Here is an 18,744-nt window from a genome sequence, read left to right on the forward strand (position 1 = left end):
CTCATGTGGAAATTGCTTTTTAAAAAAATTCATTTGTCATTGGCGTTGAAGAGAATATAGATCCACTGGATCTTTAAACTGCTGGCTGGTGCTGTCGTTGCAGTCGAAAGATTGGCATTATCTCCTAAATATGAACATTTATATATAGGATGACTCAGCAATTCCATTCCTAGGTTACTGTCTAAGGTAAACTTGCACATACTATGTTGACTTAAGAAACATCCAAACCTGTAGAGAATATTTATGAGTTTATTTGAGCCAAATTGATGACAATTGTGGAGAAGCAAAATCTCAATGGATTGAGAAAATGCTCCAGAAAATGACAAGTTTGCAGCTTTTTTTATACATTAAAATCAAAAGAGACATAAGTAGGGTTATATGAAATTCATTGGTGGCAGATGAAAGAAGGGGGTGGGAGGAAGCAAAGTGGGAAAATCTCTGGGATTTGATAAAAAAAAGAGATATACTTCTTTTACATTGGTGGGTACAAGATAGTTTATAATGAACACCTACTGCATGTAGAGATGGTATTCGGGGAACAAGATAACAATAAGGCGTTCTGTGGTCTCAAGCTCTGGTGCAGTGGGTTGTGCCCTGAGGGGTTTGGAAAAGGAGATTACTGACATTTCAAAGATATGTTATCTTAGATGAAAAAAGACAACAGATAGGCTCACTTAAGATAAAGACTAACCTTTGTCACGGAAGCTACAGGCCTATGATGTGACACCCACTGTGACCCACTTTTTAGTAATTTTTATATTCAGAACTCCCTTTGTGGTTACTTCTGGTCTCTGAGTTTGTAGAGCCCACTATGCTGGCCTCCCCTGAGCTTGTCAGGTTTAGTATGTGGCCTCTTTTTCATCCACACTTAGTACCAGGCACGTACAAGAAAATTTACAACAATACTTTTCACAGGAAAATGAAATGAAAAACTAGTATATTCATGAAATAAAATACTGTGCAGTAGTCACAACTGATCAAAACTGACACATGGAATTATAGATGAATATCATCAATATAAAACTAATTATGAAAGGATGTTCCAAACATAACATACAGCATAATGTAGCTTATAAAAAGCTAAAAAATCCTAAAATTTAAAAACTCTTTCTGGAAGTGCACACACATGTACAGGCATGAGGTTATATATAAAGGACAAAAATGATTAAAATTAAACAGATGGTTAATTCAGCTGAGGAAGACCACTGGCACACAAGTTGAGAATTTCCATATGGTCCAGTGTAGGGTTTTGTCATTATCCTAACTGATTTTGAATGACTGCTTGTGGTGCTTATTTTATTATTTAAAATAACTAACAATCAATAAGAATGAGCCATACATTCAGCAATGCTTATGTTATGAAATGATTATTCCAGTTCTGTACATGTGTAATCTATAGATAAACCAAAAGTGATTTCAAGATCCAATTCCCTTTCTTCCTAAAGCTCTTTTTCGGCTTAATCTTATGAAAGTGTGATTAGGTACTGTATTGTGGAGTTTGTAGGGGAGGACAGCATCCTGAGTCCTGATGCAAGTAAAATGATTTAGATTCATTTCAAATTCATTCCTTGGACAGCTCCTCTCCCTGCACTCAACAATAGTGAGAGAGAGGTGTGACTGCATGACATTGATTTTTTTGGCCCCCTTCCCACTTTTCCCTTTTTGAACTGTGGTTCTCAAAGGGAGCCCTTAACCAGAAGCATCATCATTGCTGGAGAAACTTGTTAGAAATGTAAATTCTTTGGCCCCATTCCAGATCTTCCAGATTGGAAATCCTGGGAGTGGACCCAGCACTTTGTGTTATACCAAGCCTTTCAAGTGATTCTGACACTTGTTAATGTTTGAAGGGCACTGCCCTTGATTTTGATTCCTATACATGTTTTCTCTATCTTTATTGTTTACTTTTACTCTCCCATTTCAGGTAAAACATATTTAAATTATATTTTAACTAAATAAACTATGGCAGTGATTTTCTATTAGGTTTCTCTAAAATCGAGGTTGTTCATCTTCCAACCCTGTCCCATTTGGAACCAGAGTGACCTCCTAAAATGCAAAACGGTTGTAATTAAAATGCTTCAACGCTTAACCATTGCCATTAGCATAACATTAAACTCTTTATCACAGAGTAAAAGTCTTCCACAATTTGGCAGTGTCTTTCTCGAGATTCCTCTTTCCTTTACACCATTAGATTCGTTTTTCAAACATACTGAACTCCTTTCAGTTACATATGCTTTTCCATATCTAGTGCTTGGCACACACTAAAACCTCTTCCACATCTTCCTTCTCATCCTCTTCATCCACTTTTAACTGGTAACCTCTAGACTTGATTTAATTCTTATTATAAAATTCCTTATCTCTTGGAATTCTTGATATTCTAAAGGTGGCCAGTTCTCCTTGCTACCTGTTCCCCAGCCCCATTATTAATATTCATTAGCCCTAATTATAATTGATTTCTACATTGTGTGCCCTCATAAATCTCCAGTTTGATTTGTCTGCTTAAATCCTAAGCATCAGTGCTTTTTCTTATCATTAAAATAAAGATTTCATTGTATTCCTAGGATAGATGTGAACATAAAATGAAATCATAGACTTAGCACAGTGCTATTATCAGTATCTATGATACGTTGAATAAATGAAATTTAACTCTACCAATTACTTTATGTTGTAAATTTCACACTAAATATCATGTTAGTCATCATAGTAAATATTTATAATTATTTTGGTTATGGCTAAATATTTGTATATTAAGAAGACAACTATCTAAAAAAGTTGCACATGTAGTAAATGGTTTTTTTTAAAAAAACATGTAGTTTTTTTTTAATGCATATCAGGATTACTCACTTTATTTCTGTACCTAATATTTAGGGTAAATAACATGTGTGGGCTTTATGGAAATCTCATTGGGTGCTACCTTAAAAAAAAACAAACAAAAAAAAAACAACCCACCACTATCATCAAAAAACCTCTGCTGGCAGACTGCCAAGGAAAAAGCATGATGCAGTGGAAAAACAGTAAAAATAATGCTTCATTTGATATTGCAATCACAGAGTCATAGATAATGAGTCTCTACCTTCTTTTCTTAATGATGTGCTGGTCTTGGAAGCACTCTGAAATTTTATTCAGAAGAACTTAGAACTTGTATCTCATAATTAGCAGGTGCTAAATGGCTGGAATTGAATCTTTGGAAAATCAAGGTAAACTTAATGGGTAAACATTGGAATGTGCTATACTCGATACATTGGTCTTAAGCTAACTTTTGAATCTGTAAGAAATGATTTATATAGTACATATTACACATTTACATTTTATATATACACTACATAATCAAGGAGCTTAATCTTAAACAATATTGTTTCTTATCAAAATAATCAAAATGTCTAGCAATATGCTTGTGAACACTGAATAATCAAAAGAAAGTGTCTATTTTCCTTTTCTCATGAGTTTTTTTCAAATAGTACAATGCCTTTTACTCTGTCCATGCTGGAACTTCATCATTTAAAATGTGTCATGCTATGATAAATCATTTGGTATTGAATCAATTGGTTTTTGTTGTGCTTTTGCACTAAGCCAGTATGAAGTGGCTGATGAAATCTGGCATGACAAATTACAAAAGATGAGTCATCTGGGGTTGACAAAAATCAGTATTCATTTGTTTACTTTAGAAGGCAGAATGTGTTAAAATGAACAAGATGCAGCATAGCTGTAAAGTGCTGTATAATAATAGAGGGAGTATCATGAAGGGAAAATAAAGGGTATTCACAGTACAATAGTTGGTCAAAAGATCTGGCTAACCAAAGATAGCAAATATTAACTTAGAGTGCTACCGTTAGGGATGATCTAAACCCGCGGTTGCCCTGGTGGTGGTGAGGAGGCCTTGATTCTTTCCGCTGATGTAGTAAAGAAATACAGATCAGCGAGACTTAGAAAAGTAAAATTTATCAGAGTGTATTTCAAGAGAGAAACTATGCCAGAGAGGGCTGTAGCCTCATAGAAATGGAGAGGTCTGTATTATATCTGGGCTCTGATGAGAGGTGACAAGGGTGGTGCTGGATGATTGGCATGTGAAGTCACATTGATTGACAGTTGGCTGTTATATAATCTTTTGTTCACTGCTCATGTACTTACCCAGAATTCAGTCTGTTATATTCGATTCATAAACTTTGGGCATATGTATAATATTATAATGATGGTATAAGGAGGCTGGGGTGAAAAGGTCAGTGCAGTCTTCACTACGCAGGTGTCTGTGGCTGGCCTAAACCAATGGCTATTTCGTGGCTTTTTATTTCCTTGTATTTCAGAATGTAGGGGTATTGTTAATTGAAAAATGGGTGTTTTGGGGAGGTCCTAGGGGTGGCCTTTGGGTTGGGCCTGCATTCCCCCCATCACTCATGTTTACCTAACTGCCTGAAAAAAGCAGCTGCAGTTTGTTAAATATACATGCTCTACAAACAACTCAAAGATTTGCATGCAAATCTATGTGTAAAGCACCTCATACATGAGCAATTGATACAATTATATGCTCTATTCTATGTCGAAAAAGCAAATACTCAAAAGGTTGAGATTTTCCTCCAGATACTCAAGTTTAGTTGAGAGATGGAGACACAAATTCATAGGTATAAGTATGTCTCTATCAGGGCACTCTTGGAAGTACAAGCTTTTGCTTTTGCATTATGCTGTTATGTCTTCAAATTGTTGAGCAGAAAGTTGTTTGAAAGAAAACCCGTGAGGCTCATAACTGCTTTTTATTCTGGAGGGTAGGTTAGCCCTCCATGGAGGCTATCACGCTACCTGTTCTATGTCTTAGATAGAATCCTTTCCCTGACTTTGGATATTATTTGAACTAAAACTGACAACCCACACAAAGGTGAAGGGACTCCTAAAATTAACCTTGAAAAGTTCTGGTCCAATATGATTTATCTTCTTGTTCCAGCTTTATCCTCAAACTCTTCGTTTGTTTGTTCATTTATTTATTTACTTAATTTTTGTCAGGAAAAATGTTGGCACACTGTGGCAAAAGAGCTACCAAAGTTTGTTATATATTTCATTACAGAAGGTTAATGTTTGAGCTCTACCTCCTATTTCTGGGCAATTAATATCTCAAATTCCCATTTAACTAAGTCTACAGGACTGCTCAAGCACCTTTGTACTGTTGAAAATTGCTATGTCTCTGCTTTTGAAACATATACAGAATTCAACTATTTACTATCACTCCAAGCCCCTGTGCTAGTCTAAGGCCCCATGATTTCGTTCTTGAATTATTACAATAGAATCTTTACCGCTCTGCATCTGCACTGACTCTTCTTCAATATGTTTTTAAGAAAAAGCCAGAGTGATACTATTAAAATATAAGTTAGTTCATGCCACATTTCCCCCCAAGTCTTGCCATCATTTGGAATCTCAGAGTAAAAACAAGCTATACATAATCTAGTTCCCCTGATGCCTCTTCCTTCATCTCTTCCACTTTTCCTCTCATTGATTCAGCTGCACTGGCTTTCTCTCTGTTCCTCTAAACATAACAGGACTGCTCTCAACTCAGAGCCTTTGCAGTTCCTTCTTCATGTGCTTTGCCATAAGATGTGCATAAGCTTCACTTCATTTCTTTTCAAGCTTTACTACAAAACTAGATTCTCAGTGAAATCTTCCTTTATCACCCTATTTAAAATTTAAACCACTACCCTGACACTATGTTATACTTCCCAGCCTTATTTTCTCCTTTCTTGTTATCATTATCCATTTTCATAAGTTATTTATTGCTTGTTTCCTCTACTACAATGTAAGTATTGTGATGGCAGAGATTAGTTTTCTTTCTGTTCTCTTCCCAGAAGGCATATTACTATCACTTACTAAGTGTTTCTTTAATGATTGAAAAAAATGTGAATATTCTAATATATGGTCACTTCCTGAGAAACAGTTTTATCATAAAGAATTTTTATGTGTAAATCTTTTAACTGAAATTGAATTTATCGTATATCCCTTATTCTTATATAGATAGTCCCAGCTTTGCATGGCTATAATACAGATAGATTTCAGTTACCACAGAGTTCCCTAACAACTCAGTTCAAAATTCAATTACTAGGTTATATTAACTGTAACTGGATGGAGTACAAAATTGGCTATTATTTCAGTACACAAATCACTATGTAAATAACAGATCTGTATCATGATCAGTACCAATCACACTTCTTCTTTCAAAGTCTGTTGGAGATTGGTCACTACACACATATAATTCAGTTCATGCACAGATACTGAGCATGTAGTTATAGTGACTCCTTGTTCCCAATGATAAACCCATATGACATTTTACAAAAAATGGGTCACCAAACAAGAAAATTGGCCAACGAAGTTGAGAGTGTGGCGCAGAAATTAAAAGTGATAACAATACGAGTGGAATTTAAATCGGTATAAGTGGAATTATAGAAGAATAAGCTTAGCATGGGAGTGTTGACACTGTTGCTTTGGAGAGCCTCTTGATACCACCAGTGGAATTGAGAGAAGACAAAGTTAAAGATATTGAGGAAGAAAGTGGTTGTGAAGAAAAGGATAGAAAAAATCTCAGAAGAAGTGACACCGGCAAAAAAAAATTCACACTATAGTAACACTTGGAGACTTTTCAAGTCACTGAAAGGGCAAAGGATAAAATGTTAGCACTGATCAAATTTAGAAAAGAGTATGACAATTTGCCAAGATATATAAAAGATGCTCCATCTCTTTCTGTATCATAAATTATATGACAAGAAAGTACTGTCTAAACTACTATCGATAAGTTATTTACAAAGAAATAAAACACTTTAATCTCAATTTTTCTAATGTTTTAAAATGCAGTACATTATATAAATGTTAGTTGTATTTCAAAATTTTCTTTTCATATTTATAACTGACAGTAAGAGGATTTCTAATGTTTTCACAGAAGGTCACAGAACAATTAAGATTGCAAATTGCATGGTAATTGTTATAGTTCCATACTGTCATGCAGAGTGAACAGTGCCTATAGTTAAGTATTTGGGAATTTACAGTGATTTATTATTTATATATCATTTGTTACAAATTGGTAGAAAGAAATTAGAATGATATCTTTATTACATAATCTTAGGGGAACCATTACAGAGCTGAGAACACAGAGTCTCTATTGATCTCATGTTTTTATGCTTACTCTGAAATCAAATGTTTCAGCCATTTTTAAATGTGCATTTTTTCATCTATAGAACTGTAGCAGTAGACCCCTGAACCTTTTCACTTGCGAAGCTTTCTACCAGTTCACAGACACCCAAGTCAACCCAATTTTAAGTACATTGATGAATGTAATGTTTCCTAAACTGGTCTTTTACCTCTTTTGCCTGCAAATGCAGGGTAAAAGGTGGTCTGAATATAGAAATTAAAGAAAATAGCATTTATTTATGATTTTATTGTTTATAAAGTACTTTATACACATTATTAATTTGGTTCTGCAGAATAGCTATACGCATTTCAATTTTAGAAATGAAGTAACTGAAATTTGGGAAGGTTCAGTGCCATGTCACAGACTTAGTAGTAGAGGTAACACTGAAACATAGGTTTCTGAAGTACAATTCTCAAGTGCTTTCTAATGTGTAATGCTAACTGAACAATAATGAATAAGAAGTCTTTTGCCAGTCTAGTGCATAGTATAATGTGTTGCACTATGGTAATTTCAGGATTTTTAAATTGATATTTATGTTCTTCATCTGGTATTCTTGCTGTTTTTTAACATTTCAGACGGTATCAGTATTATGCCGTCTTTTTCCTTGTAATTATTTCTTACCAGATTGACTCTATGCCAATTTGTGGAGAAGAGGTTTATTATTATGGCATCATGCATTCACTTTACATTGTTTCTTCTCCATTTATAATATCTTCACACAATCTAAACCAACCCCATCCGGATTTTAAAGCACAGTAATCAGGCATTAAACAAGAAATTATTAAATCAGGCATTAAACGATAAATGTATTTCCAGTACAAAGAGGTCTGCATTGAATTTCCAGAGTCATTGGTGATTTTTATCATTTTTTTTTTAATAAACTTAATTTTAGAGTTGTTTTAGATTTATGGGAAAGTTGTCAAATAATACTGAGGGTTCCTGTTAGCCCTATACCTAGTTTCTCTTATTTTTTAACATCTTGTATTAGTATGGTGTATTTGTCACAGTTAATGAATTGATATTGATACAGTATTAACTAAAGTTCATGCTTTATTCAGATTATATTAGGCTTTTTTTAAAAACCTAATATCTTTTGTTTCTTTCAGTATCTCAACCAAGATACCCATTATATTTAGTTGCCATATCAAATTAGATTCCTCTTGGCTATAACAGTTTCTCAGACTTTCTTTTTCTTTGATGGTCTTGACAGTCCTGAGGAGCATCAGATAGTTTGTACAATGTCTTTCAATTAAGATCTGTCTGAATTTTTTTCATAATTATATTGGGGTTTTGGGTTTTTGGTAGGAAGATCATAGGGTCAAGGGCTATTCTTTCTCATCGCATCATATCTAGGGTAAATACTGTCTTCATGATATCACTGGTGATATTTTCATGATCGTCAAATCAAGGTCACATTTGCTATGTTTCTCACTCTAAAGTTACTCTGCTTTCTCCTTCCCATATTGTATATACTATTTGGAAGGAGGTCATTATACGTAGCCTGTACTTAAGGAGTGGGGAGTTATGCTCGACCTCCTTGAGGGTGGAGTATCAGCATAAATTATTTGAAATTCTTCAGGATGGGAAATATGTCTATTCTCCTTGACTTTTAAAAATTAATCACTTATATCCCCATGGACTAGCAGATATTTATTTTATCCTTTGGGTAAGTTATAATCAAATACTTCTTCATTAAATTCGTTGCTTAATTTTGTCTAGCCTTGGCCATTAGGAGTTCTTACAGTTGGCTTCTGTGTCCTTTTGACATACTCCATCCTTTTTTTTTTTTTAAACCTTTTTTTTTTTAAACCTTTTTTTGCCTTTGACATATAAGATACTCAAGGCAAATCTTGTATATTCCATGCCTTTCGGTCCTAGAATCAGTCATTTCTCATAAGTGCCCAGTTCCCATTTTTGGAGAATGGCAGTTGCTAAAATGTTAGCCTATAACCCCAAGGAAAATAACTTTATCAACTAGAATACAGTGATTATGTGCAGTTCCCTTTGCTTTTATTCTCATAGTCTCCATTGATTTCCTAAATGACTTACATCAAGGGCTTCCCCCCCACCCCTTTGAGTAAGGTTGTTTCATACATTTGTAATATAGTTAGTTTTTTTGTTGTTGTTGTTACAGTTTGCATTCTATGCTGGGACATCTCAACTCCCTAATAGTTTTTTTTTTTTTTTTTAATTCACACACATTAAGATTTATTTTTGTCGTGTAAAGTTCTATAGTTTTTGACAAATGTATAGTTGCATATATCTACAATGACAGTATCAGAGAATATAATTTGATCACCTTACATATCTCCTGTTCTTCATCTAATCAACTCTCCTGCTACCTTAACCCACTAGCAACCACTGATGTGTTTATTCTCTGTATAGTTTTGCCTTTTCCAGAAAGTGACATAAAATAGAATAATACAGTAGTCTTTTCAGATTGACTTCCTTAACTTAGAATTAAGCATTTATAACTTATCTATGTCTTTGCATAGTTTGATAGCTGATATCTTATTATAACTGAATAATATCCATTGTGTGGCTGTGCCACAATTTGTTGATCCATTTCATCTGTTGAAATACATCTTGATTGCTTTTAGTTTTTGGAAACTAGGGATAAAGTCTGAATAAATACTGGTATGCAAGTTTGTGTGTGAACATAAGTTTTCAAAGAAGTTAGGTAAATACTAAGGAATAAGACTGCTGGATCGTATGGAAAAGTATGTTTAGTTTTTGAGCAATCTGCCAAACAAGCTATGAACAAGACTTCCAGTTGTTTTATATCTTCTTCAGGAAAATAAATTGTCAATTTTACTTTTACCTATTCTAAAAAATGTGTAGTAATATCATGTTATTGTTATAATTGGCATTTCTCTAATGACAAATTATGAGCCTCTTTTCATAAGCTTAGTTTACATCTGTATATCTTCTTGGATGAAGTGTTTATATAGATCTTTGGCACATTTTATAATTGGATTATTTATTTTCTTGTTGAGTTTTAAGATTTCTTTATTTTGCAAACACATTGTTTATCAGATATTTTAAAAATATATTTTCTAGTCTGAAGCTTATATTTTCATTTTTTTTTCTGTCTAATGCTCTCAAGTGTATTCATTTGAAAATAAGATTTAATTTTAGGACCTAGAAGGGCAAAGATGAACAATTCATGTCCTTTCCTTTTTGACTTTCATGATCATGTAAATAGTCTTGACTTACTTCCCCTCAGTCATTCTGTTCCGATTAATGTTCTGTAGTAATTGCTAGAATAAGTGGCTTGTTTTTATTGTTATGCTCTTTAGAATACTGATATCTATTTGAATTTTATTTATGAAGATAATGTTCAATAGTCTACATAATTAAATCTTTAGTTGAAGAATTGCTCATAAATTTATAATTAAATATGGATGGAACTAGCCTACTTATTTTGGAAAAAAACGCTGAACTGAGAATTAAGATTTCTAGATTAAAGTCTCTAATCTTTTATTAATAACCTATATTACCTCAGATCAATTACTTTACCTTTCTTAATCTCAGTTTCCTCAGATTCAGCTTTATTAGGTTATCTCAAAGTGACTGTCCTATTCCAAGGTGTTCTATACCTTTTCCAGAGATTAAAACTTGCAATACTTGTTATGCTGCTGTCCATGTTTCTGATATAAAAAAGTTGATATAGTGGTAAGATAATAAGTGGTAGATTTGGAAGACATTATTGTGGTTCTTAAGATTATTGGACATTATAGAATTTATTCCTAATATCTTTACTTGATTCTTTAAAATTAAATATAAGTCCAGGTATTTTTGTTATATTCGTGAGATTACCAAATAATATTATTTTAAGAATGTTTATTTTACATACCTGATTTGGATTCTTATTTAGCTTGCTCTTTTGTTATATGTGTAAAGATATCTTAATTTATCTGCATGGCTAAGTGCTAACACATACTCCTAGTATCAATGAAGCCATTTACTTCTTTGTTGTCCTTATATCTTAGTAAGAAATATCAGTTGTAGATATTTCTTAAAATTTTATTATGCTATTTCTAGAAACACGTTTTCAGTTAATCCTCACAATACCCTTTGAGATTGATATTATCACAATTTTAAGATAAGGAAACAAGATCATAAAGTACAGGTCAATTTTTAAAATTGGCTTTATTTATGATTTTATTAATCTTTCATTAATGTCTACATGATGATATTAATATGAGTTATAAGCACCAATGCCCCTGAGAAAGGCAGATAATATAAATGATGTTGATTGGGTAAGAGAAAGACAACAAAGGCATCATGGTAAATAACAACTGATAAATAGCCTTTGACCATGCTTGCCATTTAAAGATAGAACTTTTTTCAAATGCAACAGAATGTCTCTTCTTTCTCTTTTCTTTCTCCTCATTCTTCTTATGAAAAAATGAAAAGAAACCAGAAATCCAGACATATATTTGAAATATTCAAATTATTCAATGTTTGCAACTAACACACAATTTTTATGACATTTTTAGTGGGCCAGAAAAATCTAATGTGTTGTCTGGCTGTTGATTATGTCCTAGTGGTTTCTGATGTGTGCTTTAAAGAGATAGCAGGAAGAATTGTATTATTGCTTTCAGTCAGCTAGCATGTATATACTGGACAGGTGCTTTTCACAAAGCACTGACTATGCTATTCTGTGAATATACTCCCATTGTGTTCATATTTTCACTTACTTTACAGTACCTGTATTTTATTCTATCAGAACTCATAAAATCCTTTACCAATGTTGTGTCCAGAATAACCAGACCCAACTTGAGTGCTCTTAACCAGGAGACAGTTTATTAGCCGGCGGCTGTCCTTGCAAAGGAGCAGCCCCGAATTGCCAAGATACAAGGTTTTTAAGTCCCAAATCCCATTCCTCATTCTGTCTTAAACACAAAGGTCCATCTTTCTCCTATTCACTACCTGTCAACCCACGGGTCAGGTGTGCAAGAGGGAAGTACAGAAGCAGAAAGCTTGTTGTTAGAATGTTATGTTCCTATGGGTGATTGCCTATGTTCCCATGGGCAATAGCCAGTGTTCCCATGGGCGATGGCAAACAGTAATTTTCAGCTTATATACAATTGATTATTTTTCATGCCACGCAAGCAAGCAGGGTTACACAGGCTAAAATTGGCAGTTAGCGTATGAGCTCATTGTTACAAGTTTCATGATTAACAGAATGTGGTTAGGGGTTCCAGAAACTAGGCCTAAGTTATAGACTTCCTTTGTCCAGTTTCAGGTTTTAATTATTCTTTAACCCTTTCACATTTCAGCGGGCTATTACATTCCCCACTGGTTTTCTTTAGAATGACTCAATCCTCGAGTCTAATGTTAGAATATTTGGCTAGCGGGTTGGGGCTGATGCTCCTAATATATCACACAAATCTATATGAAATGTAGGCTGGTACATAGTCTGGTTCACTAATATGGGAATACCCGTTTCTGATTTAATCAATTCCCCTTTGGCCTGTTGAGGTTGATGAGGGTTCCCGTGTACATTGGTAATAACAACTAACCCCAGCACAATTATTCCCGTGAGAGTCTTATCTTGAGTGGATCCTCTGTGGGTGTTGCTTTCCATTTTTCCTTTTCTGGGGGAGGTTGAGCTGTCTTAAGGCGGGTATGGTGAATCCAATGTCTTTTTCCTGCAACTTCGACAGCTGTTGGTGTGGTTAGAATTACTGGAAATGGACCATCTCACCAGGGCTCTAGGATAGCAGGCTGGATCTTTTTTATCCACACCCAATCACCTGGATGATGTGGGTGAGGCTGTGATGTCCCCGGAGTCGGTCTAGCAGCTTTAATCAAGCCCTTGACTTGATTTTGGGTTTGTTGCAAGGCTGTAGAGACTTAAGGAGACTTGTATTATTACTCATTGTAACCTTTTCAATTCCAATTTTAGGGAGTAAAGGGGGAGGTCTCCCAAACATTATTTCTCCATATATTAACCAATACATAATAGAAAGTTCCCAATTCCAAAAACATATACTAGGAAGAAAAGGTATTACTGAAAATGTCACCTGTAGATGACTAAAATAAAAGATGTTTAGAAATTAAATCATGTTTAATTTGTTTTTAAAGCACTTTCTCAACTTGCCATAAAAGATAAATAAAAAGAGAGGTAATAGAATGACAGTCTTCCTGACGGATGTTTCTTGTCAACAACTTTATTAAAAATAAAATCTCAGATGCCTAACACATCATACCGAATACTTCATAGTTAGACATGCTCTGCTCGAGAGCTCTTGGCATATTTAATCAATTTTAATATGTTAGTCCACAGCTACCTTTCAGATAAAGACACATAATATCTCATTTTATTGATAGGAAATTGGTAGCCAGAGAAGTAAAATAACTTCCCAAAGCCACACAGAATTTTTTTTTTTTTACATATACTAAGTAGTTACTCATTATAGAGTAAGAATTCTAAATTTAACTATTTAAATATTATCACAGAATTTTTATAAAAAGGCTCTTTTCAAAAATGAGATCATGGACAAACTACAATAACATAAAAAGATGATTTTAGAGGTTTCCAGGGTAGTTCTTCATTTTAATTACAAAGAGAAGAATATCAGATTATTTGAAAAGATAACTACAGAAAGACACAGCAAAGAGAATTCCCTTCAAACACTAGCTGTATGTGTGTGTGTTCTGGTGTTATACGGATCACAACTGGGTTTCCATTGGACAGCATACAACTTTCTCTGGCTGAGAAGCTCAACTAGATTTCCTGGTTTCTTTTCTTGTTATCTACCTGATCTTGTATCTTCTTGTTTTAAATGGCCTCTCTAATTTTGCCAGGCTGTCCATTCAGAATTCAACTGAAAAAGTAATTTATATTGAATGATTTCTTTCTTTTCCATTTATCAGTCTAACTTGTTTCTGATTTTTGAGTTATTCTGGTATGAACTACTTTCTCATCCAATTTCATACCAAGGTTTGAAGAGATCGAAGGCTCTTTAAATTCTATTTTTAAAAATAAAATCCTTTTGGTCACTTCTTTCCCTATGGATACAGTTTTTCTTCTAGGTAAGACATTCAGATATACATTTACTGCATATATCCATCAGGAGATATATTCGTGAATTTAACCTAGTGATCTTTAAATAGTCTGAATTAGATGTGTTAAGAATTAGGAAATTAGCATATTTATTTCCATCTGTGACTTGGCAAACTATGGAAACTTTTACAAGTCATCTAGTTTACTTAAATAATGTAAAAAATATTAATCTCAAAGCATATCATAAATAGTTGAAAATCTGCTTGGATATGATTATTAAAGGAAATCCTAAAATGATAAAATCTACATAATTTATTGCACTAAATATTCTACACAATGATCTCTCATTATAGTTAAAAATCTTCCATTTGTATAACCCGCAGAACTAAACCACTTTATATGTTTTTACATATAATAATTACATATACAGTTGTAATTGAGAAATTTATATAAATTAAGAATAATGCAAAACTTAGTGTGATACTTTGCATTCTCTTCCTTTATATTAAAGCAAGAAAGCCACATTTTTAAAAAAAAATTTTTTTTGTGGCATTGGTTAACGAAATCCAATAAGTTTCAAGTATATAGTTTAACAGTAAGTCATATATATATTGCACCATGTGTTCCCTCCTATAGTCACCACATATTTTACCCCCTTCACCCCATCTTCCTCCTTCCTCCTCCCTCCCCCATCCCCTCTGGTAACCACTAGTCTATTATCCATGTCCATGAGTTCATTTGTGTGTCCTGTTCGTTGGTTGGTTTTTGGTTTATACCCCATATATAAGTGATATCATGTAGTTTTCAACTTTTTCTGTCTGGCTTATTTCACTTAGCATGATTATTTTGAGGTCCATCCACGTTGTCGCAAATGGCAGTATTTCATCTCTTCTTATGGCTGAGTAATATTCCATTGTACATATGTACCACAGCTTCTTTAGCCAATCATCTACATAGGACACTTCAGTTGCTTCCACGTCCTGGTCACCGTGAATAATGCTGCTATGAACATCGGTGAGCAAACATCTTTTCGGATATGGGTTTTCAAGTCTTTGGGGTAAATACCCAGTAGAGGGATTGCTGGATCATATGGTAGGTCAATTCTTAGTTTTTTGAAGAACCTCTATACTGTTTTCCATAGTGACTGTACCAGTTTGCAGTTCCACTAGCAGTGTATGAGGGTTCCTTTTTCTCTGCACCCTCTCCAACATGTTATTACTTGTCCTATTGATAATAGCTATTCTAACAGGTGTGAGATGGTATCTCATTGTGGTTTTGATTAGCATTTTCCTAATAGCTAGCGATGATGAGCATCTTTTCATATGTTTGTTGGCCATTTGTATTTCGGGAGAAATGTCTGTTCAGGTCCTCTGCCCATTTTTTAATTGGATCGTTTGTTTTGTTGTTGTCATTGAGTCGTACAAGTTCTTCGTATATTTTGGATATTAGGCCCTTATTGGAGGCATTGCTTACAAATATATTTTCCCATTCAGATAGTTGTCTCTTTACTTTGATGGTTTCTTTTGCTGTGCAGAAGCTTTTTAGTTTGATGTACTCCCATTCATTTATTTTTGAGGTCAAATTCGTAAAATCCTCTTTTAAGTCCGAGGTCCTTGAGTTTAGTTCCTGTTTTCTTCTATGTACTTTATTGTTTCAGGTCTTATATTCAGGTCGTTAATCCATTTTGAGTTAATTTTGGTGTGTAGGGATAGACAACAGTCTAGTTTCATTCTTTTGCAGGTAGCTTTTTAGTTTTCCCAGCACCATTTATTGAAGAAGTTTTCCTTTCTCGACTGTATGTTTTTGGCTTTTTTATCGAAAATTATTTGCCTATATAAATATGGATTTATTTCCGGACTCTCAATTCTGATTCACTGTTCTGTGTGTCTGTTTTTTTGCCAATACCATGCCGTTTTGCCTACTGTCGTTTTATAATTTGAAGTCGAGCTGAGTGATGTCTCCAGCCTCGTTCTTTTTTCTCAGGATGGCTGAGAATAAAAGGCACATTTTTAACATTTGATATCTTTCTTTCATAGTCTATCTTCTGTAGTCTGTTTGCCACATTCTGAATATGGAATAAAATCTTAATACTCCAGTTTACACTTGAAAGAATCCATTTGTCTTTGTTTTTGTGTGCAGAACTCAATATAGACTTGTTAAGCTGCTGAAGAGTGGATAAAGAGCTTTATTTAATTAATCAATTAATTTATTTATTTTGTTCCAGACCAGTTAGTTTCCTTTCTTCTAAGACAATCAGATGTGTTTTCCTGTGTCAACTTCTAGAAACATTGCTCCTCCTCTCTTTGCTTGTCAAAAAAGAGAAAAATACTATTTCCAAAGATCTTTATCTTTTATTTTAAATAATTCTATATTAGAAAGGAATACTTGGATTTGTAAGATATCAATGTTAATAAGATCTTGAGAAAGAAGAGAGGATATATTGAAAAATAAAAGGAATACAGTGAGTTCATCACCAATGGAGCATAAATTGGGATTCAAACTCTTAAACAGTTCAGTGAGTGCTTGGATGTACATAATGATAGTGGATGAGAGAGACTTAAGTAGAATTTCTTTGTATGTGGGTTCTTTGGGAAGGGATGAGGATATGGAAATCTACAGATGTCTGCTGCCACACAAGCCTTAAAGGCAATGCCTAAATCCTACAGAGAGTAAGATTTACCACACCTAAAGAAGCTTGAAAGAGAAGTTTGCATGAAAGAGTATAAAATTCAGGACACAGAAATTAGGCCAAATGACGTAGATTTCAAGAAACTGACACATTTCACCCTTTCTTCAGAACAGTGAGGACTCAGTAGTAAACAGTACTTTGATTAGCAATCAGGTTTTTCTATTTGGAGAGTATCCTAGGAAGAAAAAGAAGAGCTACCTTTAACTTCTGGAAACTTGTTAAATTAAATAAAGCCCCACTTCCCAGGGACACTTAATCTCCTCTGTCAGAAAACTGTAATAGTATATTAGTTTTGTAAGAATGAGACAATTTATTGCTATCTGCTGGAAAATTGCCATTTATCATGTCCAATTCTTGAAGTCTACCCCCAGGGGTATGCAGTGTATACTTATACACCTGTAGGTGGAGGTTTTGGTGGAAAGGGGGCATTTCCCCCAGAGTACAGTAGCAACAAGGTCAGGGGCATGCCCCTTGCAAATGGATTATAGACAGCAATATGATGTCCAGAGTGGAAAACATGAATATGTTTTTCCTGTGCATGAGTCTAACCCTTGATAAATTCCAGAAACAAGTAAGGGAGACTTTAAAGAAAATCCCCCCAAAAGCTAACCATTGAAATTATTTTAATATTACTCTACTCTGATTATAAATTTTGCTAGGTACCTTAGATCTTCCTTCTCTTTCGTAGGAAGATTTAAGTTAACTTTCATGGTGTGCTCCATTCACAAATCTTTTATTATGAGATTACCGGAAGAAAATAAATGACACTATCTCATAATAAAATTCAAGCCCTTGTATGTGTATTTCAAATCATTCAACTCCTTCAAGTAATTCCTGTCATATTATTTTAAGTGTTACAGTAATGATTTACACAATAGAATAATTATTAGAATATTAGACTGTTCTAAAAAGTAGAATTTTTTTGTATAGTTTTCACTTGATTTCACAGAACCATTTCCTTTTCCCACCACCCCTGAACATTTAAGCCTCTTTTATCCAGATGATTCTAAATTTAAGAAGCACCATGATTTTCACATAACTTCTTTAGGCAGAGATGCAGATGTGGTTGGAGGCAAATTGTAGAGAACATACAGTGGTCTTGAAGTGCCTGGCAAACTGCCTGATATATGCAACATACTCCTTTTTTTCCAGGGCCTACCCAAATAAAATTTCCAAACTTGTAATTTAAAAATGAAGAAATGCATATGCCTTCATTGCCTTGGCCTGCTTCCTCAGCAGGATATTCTGTTACTGGAATTACTTGGTAACCACAGAAAGGCACTAATGAGAAGCTGCCATGGCAATCCTAAGAATTCTACAGAAGTCTTACTTGTAAAATTCATTAGGGTGGCATTATCATACTGAGTTCATCTTGTTTCAAACATTGTCATTATTTCCTTCTTGCCTACATAGAGTGAAAACCCAAGAATTTTGCCATCCAAAGAAGTACAAAAGTTTTTCCCATACTTGACTTATTAATTGAAAATATATTTTGATATTTTCGATGCTTAAAAACTGTAGAAGCTCAGGACTGTTGACTCTCTACAACACTAGATGGTTTGCAGACTGCAAGGCAGTCACAACTTCTAGTGAGTCTGTAGACCATTATATGCTCCATGGTGATTCTCACTTCACAGGGCTAATGTGTTGCAGATGCACTATTGTATTGTCAAGGAGGTGCCTCAGAGACCACATCTTTTGAAACCAGGATGAGGCTTTGCAGGGTTTCTAACTGTGTGTCATTTGCAATGTTTGTATCCTGATGATTATTGCCATTTATACAGTACAATTTAAGTTGTTTCTAAATTGCTCTATATGTCCTCAACTCATTTACAGTTTCATTATGGAACTTCCAGAGTTCAGCACATAATCTTTACTTGTCAC

The sequence above is a fragment of the Pteropus medius genome, unplaced genomic scaffold (assembly GCF_902729225.1).
Source record: "Pteropus medius unplaced genomic scaffold, Ma_sr-lr_union100, whole genome shotgun sequence".
NCBI classification, from domain to species: Eukaryota; Metazoa; Chordata; class Mammalia; order Chiroptera; family Pteropodidae; genus Pteropus; species Pteropus medius.